A 10,779-nucleotide genomic window follows, 5' to 3' on the forward strand; every position below is an offset into this window, starting at 1 on the left:
CACCAGTGGGGTAGGCTAAATAATGCCTTCCCCCAAGATGTCCACATCCTAATGCCTGAAACCCATGAATTTGTTAATCTTACATGGCAAAGGCTCTTTGCAGATGTGGCTAAATTAAGGGGTTTGCAATGGGGAGATTATCATGGGCAGGCCCAATGTAGTGAAATGGGTCCTTATACTAGGTAAGAAGGAAGCTCAATATCAGAAAAGAAGATGTGATGATGAAAGCAGGGGTTGGGGTGATGCCACTTCTGGAAGGGGGCCCTGAACCAAAAAGCATGGGGACAGCTTTTGGTAGCTGGAAAAAACAAGGAAGCCAATTCTCACCTAGAGCCTCCAGCAGGAACACAGTTCTGCCAACTCACTGGTAGCTTCTGACCTCTGTATGAGAACAAAGTTGTGCTGTTTCAAGTCACTAACTTTGTTGCATTTTGATTATAGCAGCAATAGGAAACTAATACAACTGGAATGTAAGAGGAACTTTTCACTGGAGTTCTTTTTAAAGAGTAGGGCCTCTTTAAAGAAATATTTTTTTTGGACTGTCCTAAATTGTTTATTAGGAAGGAATTTTACAAACTTTACTTACATCAGCAGTAACGGTGGAGCTGGAGACTATTGTGTCTTCTCCATGCTGCACGGCGAGAACCACCAACAGTGTGGTGGAACTTATGGCCCTTTCCAAGGCCATGGCTCTTTTGGCCTGCAGATGTCAGCCCACACATCTCCCTGTGCTTGTGGACTGGTGTGGTGATCCACTGGGTGTCAGGATTTCTTCTGATGGCTTTATGGAATGGATCAATGAAGATAACCTCAGAAAATTTGTATGTGGAATCTTCACCAACCCAGTAAGAATTCAGGACTCTTAGAGCCCCACAGTGGCATCCAGCTCGCTCCTCTGCAACAGATTGAAGGTTTCGGGCAAACTTTAGCAGGTTAACACCATGACAGACAGGCTTGCTGTAAGTTGCACCCTTGGAACTGGACATTTTTGGCCACCACGGCGCACACGAATCCTACATATAGTATAACCTTGCTTGGCCTTGGAGCCCAGTCAGCCAGCTTTATGAGGCCTGCTGCGGTGGAGCCTGGTGGGGCGGTGAGCCCTGTGGACAGGAGAGATCTGGCAGTACTGCCAGCAGTGGACCCTCAAAAGAAAGCGCATGGCATCACACTGCTTCTTCCTCCATAGCTCCTGGATGTGCTTGTGTGCATCCACCTTGGTTTAATGGATGGCTGCCGCCAGGTGGAAAGGAAAGAGACTTTCTCCGCTAAAGAAATATTTTTACACTTTTTTTTTGAGGACTTTTTAAAAAAATTAACTCCTCCACAGTTACTCCTCATAAATTCTCTTTCCTTTGGGAATTTTTGCTCCCATGAGAAATAGCAAAAACCTTAGAGCAACTGAGCAAAGTTAGGCCGACTCTGAGAAGTTAGGCCAAGTTGAAGCACCACCCCCGGGCTCAAGCAATTAAAAGACCTAAGGCTTCAGGTCATGGTTGGATCTGAGATCTCAAATTCTATTATTAGGTTGTTTTTCTTCTCTCTGCTCGCAGACAAGCTCTCTTCCATATGCCAAGCATGATGGCCATGAAATTCAATACACATCGAATTAACTTAGGAACCCCTGAGGAAAAAGGACTCAGGATCACTATGGCAGAAAGGTCCCAGAAGGACTCCAATTGACCTAGCTTGGATCACATGATCAAGCTAGATTCATCACTGTGGCCAGGATGATGATATATCCTGATTGGCTGGTCTGAGAGATAACATACTCTGATTGGCTGGTCTGAGAGATAACATACTCTGATTGGCTGGTCTGGGAGATGAGCCTGCCCTTGTGGCAGGAAGTTGAGTCACCTTTAACCAAACCTCACAGAATGGGTTCCCCACAGAAATTAGAGAGTTAAAAATTAATATCAATGAAAAGCAGAGATAAAAGACCATGTAATTGTGGAGGGGGAGAGAGAGAAAAAAAAGAAAAGACTCTCTTAGGACTTTCTAGTTCTTGGATATAATTCTTCATGATGCCTAGCCACATTGCCTGTGGATTCAGGAGTATCCTGCATACTTCTGATAAACTTTCTCATTTCTTAAGTCAAGAGTATTTATATTCTTGGTATCCAAATGATTCCCAACCAACAAAGACCAAAGTAATATATCTTTAATGAACCAAAGTATCAGGTGATGTTTTATTGATAACAGTATTTTTAATACTTGTGGTGGAATTCTTTTTCCCAGTAATAGCCCCCTGATTTTCTTTGGGGAAACACTCTGGATTCCCTTGTTTTGGATGAGCCTGGTCAAGCCAAAGTTCTGGGCATGGGATAGGTGATTCAGGTCTGCCAATCAGCCTGGGGCCACAAGGATTGGTTCAAGGGTGGGCAGTTGATCCAAGGCCCAAGATTTTTTGTGGAAACTATCAAGATTCTTTCGGCTGAGCTTGAAGCTTTGAGGACATAAGAGACTCTGGAATCCATCTTACCACCATGAAGGCAAAGCCTGCCTGAGGATAAAAGAAAGAAGATCAGGAAATGAAGGTAAGACGGCCGACCCCTGAGGATGTAGCCTGAGCATACAGAGCTAACTGTGTGCTTAACCAACTCGTAGACTTTCAACTATGCAAATCAATACATACCATTTTGTGCTTACACTAGCTTAAGTTAGATTTCAGTCACTTACCACAGAAAAAGTTTTTACCAATATTTTAACTTATATATCTTTTCAGTTATTGTTTCAGTTACATTTGCATCCGTAATGTATTGCTATGCAACAAATCACCCCTAAACGTAGGATCTTAAAATAACAATGATGTTTTCTTTCTGTGATTCTGTGAGCTAAATGAGTGAGTCTTCTGTTGACCTTGCTTAGGCTTACCCGTGAAGCTGCACCCCACTGGTATACCAGCTTAGGGCTGGGCTTCGCTCAGCATGTGGTTGTCCATCCTCAAGGAGGCTAGACTATTCCTCTTCACATGGCAATGTCAGGGCAGTGTTCAGGGACACACATCAATATACAAATGCTTACCAAACTTCTACTTATATCAGGTGTGTAGATGTCCCATTGGCCAAAACAAATGTTACGACCAATCCTAGCGTCAGTGATTCATGCTATAAAGTAGCATGAATAAAAGAAGGATGATATATTGAGACCATGTATGCAATGATTTACCAAATTCTTAAAAAATTTCTAAGTGCTTCTCTGTGCATTAGCTTATTTAAACATCATAATAACCCTGTGAAATACTCAAAATCAGTATCATTTTTGGATCAGTCAGGCTCCCATCAGGAGAGAGAAATATCGTCAGAAATTTAAACAGAAAAAAATGTAATATAAAGAATTATCAACTGGTAATAAGGAACTAGCAACTGGGACTGGGAGGAGATAAAAGAGAACTCTGAAGAATAACCTAAGAGTCGGGGAGAGTGACCAAGAAAAGAACAAACTTGGAAGGTAGGCCAAGTCTCACACCTTGTGACAGGTAGGAGGAGTGCACCTATGGCCCACTGGATAGAGGAGAAGTTTGCTGAGTTGTCCCAGGCCAGAGCTGGTTATCAGCTGGTGGGCTGAGGCTGGTGGGCAAGGAACCAGGAGTCTCTCACCAGTGTGCCAGCCAAACTTGCAAGATTATTAATGTCCCTGGCCATCCTCTATGCATGCCATCCATGCATAGCTGTGCCATAGAAGCAAGTGGGAAAGAATAACACTGGAACTGGAAAAAGAAGCCTCTTGCACCTGCAGAGTCCCTATGGCACTCTCTATTGACAAAGCTGTACACAGTGCTGGCTGACAGAGGTCAACATATATAGGGTCCACCTCCACAGTATCACAAAGCAGAACAACAAAGAGAACTGAGAAGCAATCTGTTGAAAAGGGGCACTGTCCATCTCTTTGGCTTCTTCGCTTCCATATGCACCCTTTTACAAACATTTGAACTCCTTCGTGAAAACAAAACACCTCTATGTTTTCACCTAACATAATACAGCTTCCCTTTGTAAAAATGAACACGTGTTCACCATTTCCTCAAAATAAGGAAACACACAATCCCAATAGTAATAATTCTCAAGTTCAGTCACAGTCCCAATGAATTTTTGTTTGTTTTTGAGATAGGGTCTTGTCATCCAGGCTGGAATGCAGTGGTGCAATCATGGCTCACTGCAGCTTTGACCTCCCAGGCTCAATCAATCCTCCCACCTCAGCCTCCTGAGTAGCTGGGACTACAGGTGTGCACCACCATGGCTGGCTAATTTTTGCACTTTTTGTTGAAACAGGGTTTTGCCACGTTGCCCAGGCTGGTCTCAAACTCAGGGGCTCAAGCAATCTGCCCATCTTGGCCTTCCAAAGTGATGAGATTACAGGGCATGCCAATGCGCTGGGCCCCAGTGAATATTTTGTTACCCAAACACTAAATTATAAAGTTAACCTCCAACAATTTAGATATAAAATAAGAGTGGGAAGGAGAGAAAAGAATATTTTTGTAATATACAAATGAATATATGTTTGAAATGCTTATTTAGCAATAAAATGCTTGTCCCAGTTCTGTAAAGAAATAGCATTTGAACATAAATTCAATTTCCTCAGCAAGGCCATTTTTACTTTCTGCAGAAAGGGTACACTTGCCAGCAGTTTTGCCATGAAAGTACACCGAATAAAGGAGACAGGGTCATTTATAACCTGACACATCCACCCTACTGCTGTGTCTGGTTTCCATTGGCTGGAACGAGACCTCGCATTCTCTATTTGTCCCAATTGGCTAGCAACTTAGAGCTCTCTAAAAGAGGCAAAGGCAGAGAAGAACAAAGGAAGGAGGAAGTAACTTGTGGAATGCTGAGAAAGGTAAAAGCACCGCCAAATACGGAAGAGGAACAGGCTATGACCTAATGCTTGCTTGGACCAGTATAAGCATGCCAGGGCAAATATTGAGGCTAAGTTGTGGGAGCTAAGAACATAAAGTACACTGATTTTTTTTTTATTACGGCTAGCAGATATTTAAGAATGTTAGCACAGGTCTTTGAATAAATTTTGCTTCTAAGAGAAGTTACTATATTCCTAATTAGTCAGGGAGGAGAGTCTCTTTGAAGAGGAAACTTTACTTTACTTTTTACATACACATGTAACAAATAAGGAGAAAATCTGCAAAGCTACTGTGAACCCAGAAAATCTGGGACGGGTCTCAGTTAATTTAGAGAGTTTATTTTGCCAAGGTTGAGGACACAGCCTCAGGAAGTCCTGACGACCTGTGCCCTAGGTGGTCAGGGCACAGCTTGGTTTTATACATTTTAGGGAGACAGGAGACACCAATAAATATGTGTAAGAAGTACATTGGTTCAGTCTGGAAAGGCGGGACAACTTGAAGCAAAGGCAGGAAGAGGGGAGGGGCTTCCAGGTCACAGATAGGTGAAACACAAACGGTTGCATTCTTTTGAGTTTCTGATGAGCCTTTCCAAAGGAGGCAATCAGATATGCATCTATCTCAGTGAGCAGAGGGATGAGTTTGAATAGAATGGGAGGCCGGTGGGCCCCAAGCAGTTTCCAGCTTGAGTTTTCCTTAGTGATTTTGGGGGCCTAAGATAGTTTCCTTTCACATGACCACAGTCTTGATTTCTGTAAGATGCCATGGAATAATCTATGATTTTCTCCTCCCACAATCCATCCTGTATTCATTTTACCCTGAGGCAGAACCTCAGATGGTCAAGGTTCTTTACCGGGTGAAATGACCCAATCCTTCATTGGTCTAAGTCCTCAGTCCTGTTGCTTTTTTTTGTTTGCTTGTTTCTATAGTTTTCTATTACCTTTTACCATTGCGCATAGAAGTACTAAGAGGGTCTCTAGATAATCCTCTGTGTTCCAGACATGGTTCCTCTCCCCCATTGTGTAGTAGCAGCTCAATTTCCCCTTGGTAACTGGGATCAATCATTCTAGCCCATGGAGTAACACCTTTTTCTGCTGGTTGCCTCAGTGGCACAAGTCACCCCAAATGGCCAGGTGGCTGTTGCATCTCTCAGGAAGCAGCAGTTTCACAAAGCAGGCAATAAAGGGTGGGTTTGGGGCTGAGTGATGAGAATAAATTGATAGCAGCACAGTTGTCTCTGTTTTTCAAATAAGAAAACTATGATTCAGAGAGGCTAATTGATATGCCTTACATCATGTGCTACCAAGAGGCAAGGGCCAGGACTTCATCCCTGGTCCTCAGACCTCAGATAAGAATCTTCTTTTTTGCTCATTTAGGGATAGTTGTTCAGCTAGATTGGATCAAGCACCAGACATGGATATAAGACCTGGGTCTGAATGCTATCATGTATATACTCACCGCAAAACCTTGGGCAACTCATTTATGGATTCTGGAGCCTCAATTTTTTCAACTGTAAAGTCAGGATACTGGTCCCCTCTTGACAGGATTAGAATGAGAACTGAATGGTTAAAGGTCCATGAAGGCACTATGTAAACTCCAGCAGATTATACAAAGCTAAGGTATCGTTATTAAGGATTGTACAGACTTTCAAGTTACTGCTTACCCATGGAAAATTTTGATTAATTCCTTAGCATCTCATAGTTTATGATAAATGGCCCTATTAAGGGAAGTTACTGCCACCCAGGCAGCGATGGGGTGATTTCTAAAATCAGCAGAAAATGTAGAGCAAGCGGGCATAGTCCAGGGTGGTAGGAATTAGTAGGGTTCTATGGACCAGTAATCTCTGAATCTCAATTATTTCTGCCAAATATTTCTTTCAAGTCATTTTGGGAAATGGCTCACTGCCTTTTTCTATTTTATTAAATCTAAGAACCTCATTAAGTCAAACTATCAGTGATGCATTGTCAGCAGGAAGAAAATGGGGAAAATCCTCTTTCAATGTTTGATCATGAAAATCTTTCTAACAAACCCAAGACAAACACATTCCACTCCTACTGCCTATTCACATGAGATTAACTATTGTGCCTGTTCACAATATTCAATCATCATTTCTTACTCATTTAGAGCTGCTTGCATGCATTAGGAAATGGAGAACAGCAGGCTACAGTGTATCCTTCTGCATTCTCAGTGCTAGAAATATGGCTTAATTAAATGCAATTAGGACCTTGACACTATTTTTATTAAGAAAAGAAGAAGCCAAAGCTCTCTCCTCCAAAATAAAGAAAAAGATAGTAGAAGAAATTAACATTTATTTTTCACTTTCTACTACACACTCTAGGTCGTTCCCAGTTTTGTTTTGTATTTTATAGACCATTACTCATAGTCCTGCCTAACAAACACCTAGACTGCCTTTCTTGCCTTTACTTGCTACATTGATAGTCCCCACTAATAATAAGAATTGAACATATTTGGAGGGAAAACACAGTCTCCTATGCTCAGTCCAATTAATGAAAATGTCCTTTTCCATATAGTTTTCAGGAAGGTGTTACATCATTAAACATCATCATCTGAGGGATGATTTGAGACAGGGTCTCACTCTGTCACCCAGGCTGCACTGTAGTGGCACAATCACAGCTCACTGCAGCCTTGACCTCCCCGGACTCAGGTGATTCTCCCATCTCAGCCTCCCAAGCAGCTGGGACTACAAGGCGTGTGCCATCATGCCTGGCTAATTTTTTTTTTTTGTAGAGACAGGATTTTGCCATGTTGCCCAGGCTGGTCTCAAACTCCTGTGCTCAAGCAATCCACCTGCCTCAGCCTCCCAAAGTGCTGGGATTACAGGTGTGAGCCACCATGCCCAGCTTCATCCTACATCATCTTAGCAGCTGTCTGTGTGCCTTATTTGGTGTCTGGCACACAAGCACACAATAAATATTTGGATGGAGGCCTTTGGCTTAACGTCATAGCCAGTAATCAATGAAAGAATCATAAAAGAAGAACTCATAAAGAGGTTCCAAACTTTTCAGACGACATTTAAAATGAACTGGTTTAGGGCTATAATGCTAAACCAAGACTTTTTAAGAAAGTCTTCCCCCTCATTATAAAAGTGATAAATGGTCACTATGGAGGTTTCTGAACATATAAGGAAAAAATAAGATGAAAATCACCCATAGTCTCACAACCCAGATATATTTTTTAAAATTTTGGTGCATTTTCTCCTGTCTCTCTCTCTCTCATTAGGATTGTACAATACACAGTTTTATATTCAATGCTTTTGTACATAATATATTTTGAATATATTTTTCTTGTCATTATGTGGTCTTTGAAAACAAAATTTTCAATGAATGTATGAAATTCTATGTTAGTATATATGTGTATGTGTGCTCCCTCAGTGTGTATATACATAGACACACACACACACCACACACATACAGGGACGGACACACACACACACACACACACACAGAATACCACGTAACACAAAGCTGAATTTATTGCTTACTATGGTAAGGAAGAGCCATGCTGGTCAGGTAGAATCTGGCTGAGCAGAATAATGATTTTATACTGGATTTTGGGGAAGCATAGAGCTCAGGGATTGGAAGATTTTCAGGGATATAAGTAGATTGACGTCAACTCTAGAAATGTGGTTACTCCAGTGAGACTGTTGCTGACTGGTTGGCATTCAGAAGCTCGTTTATTAGACTAACTCTTTTCCTGATTGGCTGACTTGCATATGTAAGAGACTATCACTGATTGGTTGATTTGTCAAAGCATGTTCACTGAAGCAAGTTGCATTGATTGAGAGTTTAAAACCTGGTTATAATGGTACTTGTTACCATGGTTATAGAACAATCAACCTTTTCCCAGGAATATGGGATTTTAAAAAATTCTTGATACAATAATTTAATCATTCTCTTATTATGGGATAATTGGATTACTCACAATATTTCTCCTATTATAAATAATGCTCCAGAGACTATGCTAATAATTTTTTATCATATTCCTGGTTATTTTTTAGGAAACATTCCTCGAAGTGGATTGGTGAATCAACAGATGATTTTGTTTAATGTCATTAAAGTAATATAAGTTTGTTACAGAACATTTAGGAAATATAGATATATAAAAAGGAGAAAATGAAAATCATCCGTAAGCTACCCCTCTCCACACCATATTATCCCTGTTTAATGTTTAGAGCTTATTCTTCTATTCCATTTTTTTTTTGTTCCTCTGTAGAGCTATAAAATAAACACAAATGAAAAATTCTGGTAGCCCTCCTTTCCAGTTTGCTTTCTTTATCTAATTTTCCTGGATATCTTTCCTTGTTATTACATAGTCTCATGTAATGTCTGGATAAAATGTGTGTTTATATCTGTATATAATACCACAATTCCTTTAACTATTTTCTGTTGTTGGATATGCAGGTCACCCTTCCTCCTTATTTTGTTCAATCCTAATTAGTATTCTTATATTATTTTAAATCTTTGTTATCATTATCATTATTATTATTATTATTATTATTATTATTTTGAGACAGAATCTCGCTCTCACCCAGGCTGGAGTGCAGTGGCACCGTCTCCATTCACTGCAACCTCCACCTCCCGGGTTCAGGCGATTCTCCTGCCTCAGCCTCCCAAGTAGCTGGTACTACAGATGCCCACCACCACACCCAGCTAATTTTTGTAGTTTTAGTAGAGACGGGGTATCGCCATGTTGGCCAGGCTGCTCTCCAACTCCTGACCTCAGGTGATCCGCCCACCTCGGCCTCCCAGAGTGCTGGGATTACAGGTGTGAGCCGCCGCGCCTGGCCTTCATTATTATTAAACAATGACTTATTACACAGATGTATACCTAAATGTTCACACATATCTATGTTTATTGTCTAAGAATAATTTCACAGAAGTTGGACTTTGGTCAAGTAGTAGGGCAGAGTTTTAAGATTTTTTGGTAAGTGTGTTGGAAAAACGGTTTGCAGAAAGAAAAAAATTTAAACTGTTGAATTTTCTTCACCCTACAAAATACTTTGCCTCAATATTTTTTCTATTCTTTACCTATTTTATAGAAAGAGTTAATATAATATTTCTATATTAATTTGTATTTTACTGAGTGGAGGGTTGAAAACTAATTTCCAGTTTTGTTGTTAATATTGTTTCTCCTTCTACCAACGTCTTGTTTATGAACTATGTTATTTTTCTGTAGTCAGGTTCATATTTTCATATATGGTTGTTAGAATACTTCATATAAATATATTCACCCTTGGCTGGGCATGATGGCTCGTGCCTGTAATTCTACCACTTTGGAAGGCTGAGGTGGGGGGATCACCTGAGGTCAGGAGTTTGAGACCAGCCTGACCAACATGGAGAAACCCAGTCTCTACTAAATATACAAAACTGTCCAGGCATGGTGGTGCATGCCTGTGATCCCAGCTACTCAGGAGGCTGAGGCAGAAGAATCTCTTGAACACAAGAGGCGGAGTTTATAGTGAGCTGAGATCATGCCACTGCACTCCAACCTCAGCGACAGAGCAAGGCTCCACCTCAAAAAAAAAAAAAAATACACACACACACACACACATGCACATATATATACACACACACACATACATACACACACACACACACACACACACACACATATATATATTCACCCTTGTGGCATTGCAGGTATCTTATTATTTGCTTTAAATTTGATTTAGTGTTTTAAAAATCTCTGTATTATGGAAAATTTCAAACTTTTAAAGGTTTTATATACTGTATATAATACTAGGGAAGATAGTATAATAAACCTCCATAAACACATTGTTTCAATAATTATCATGGCCCATCTTATGTCTCTATGCCCCCCATTCTTTCTCTCACACTGAATTATTTTGAAGCAAGTCTCAGACATCAAATAGTCTCATCAGTAAACACTTCTATATGCATATATATATA

General features: G+C 40.6%; 1 pseudogene; it reads right to left on the minus strand.

Annotated features, from left to right (window-relative positions):
- Positions 1-587: 587 nt before the first annotated feature.
- Positions 588-3,644, minus strand: LOC116480538 (large ribosomal subunit protein eL15-like; annotated as a pseudogene).
- Positions 3,645-10,779: the final 7,135 nt, after the last annotated feature.

Source organism: Hylobates moloch, unplaced genomic scaffold (assembly GCF_009828535.3).
Source record: "Hylobates moloch isolate HMO894 unplaced genomic scaffold, HMol_V3 SCAFFOLD_3, whole genome shotgun sequence".
NCBI classification, from domain to species: domain Eukaryota; kingdom Metazoa; phylum Chordata; class Mammalia; order Primates; family Hylobatidae; genus Hylobates; species Hylobates moloch.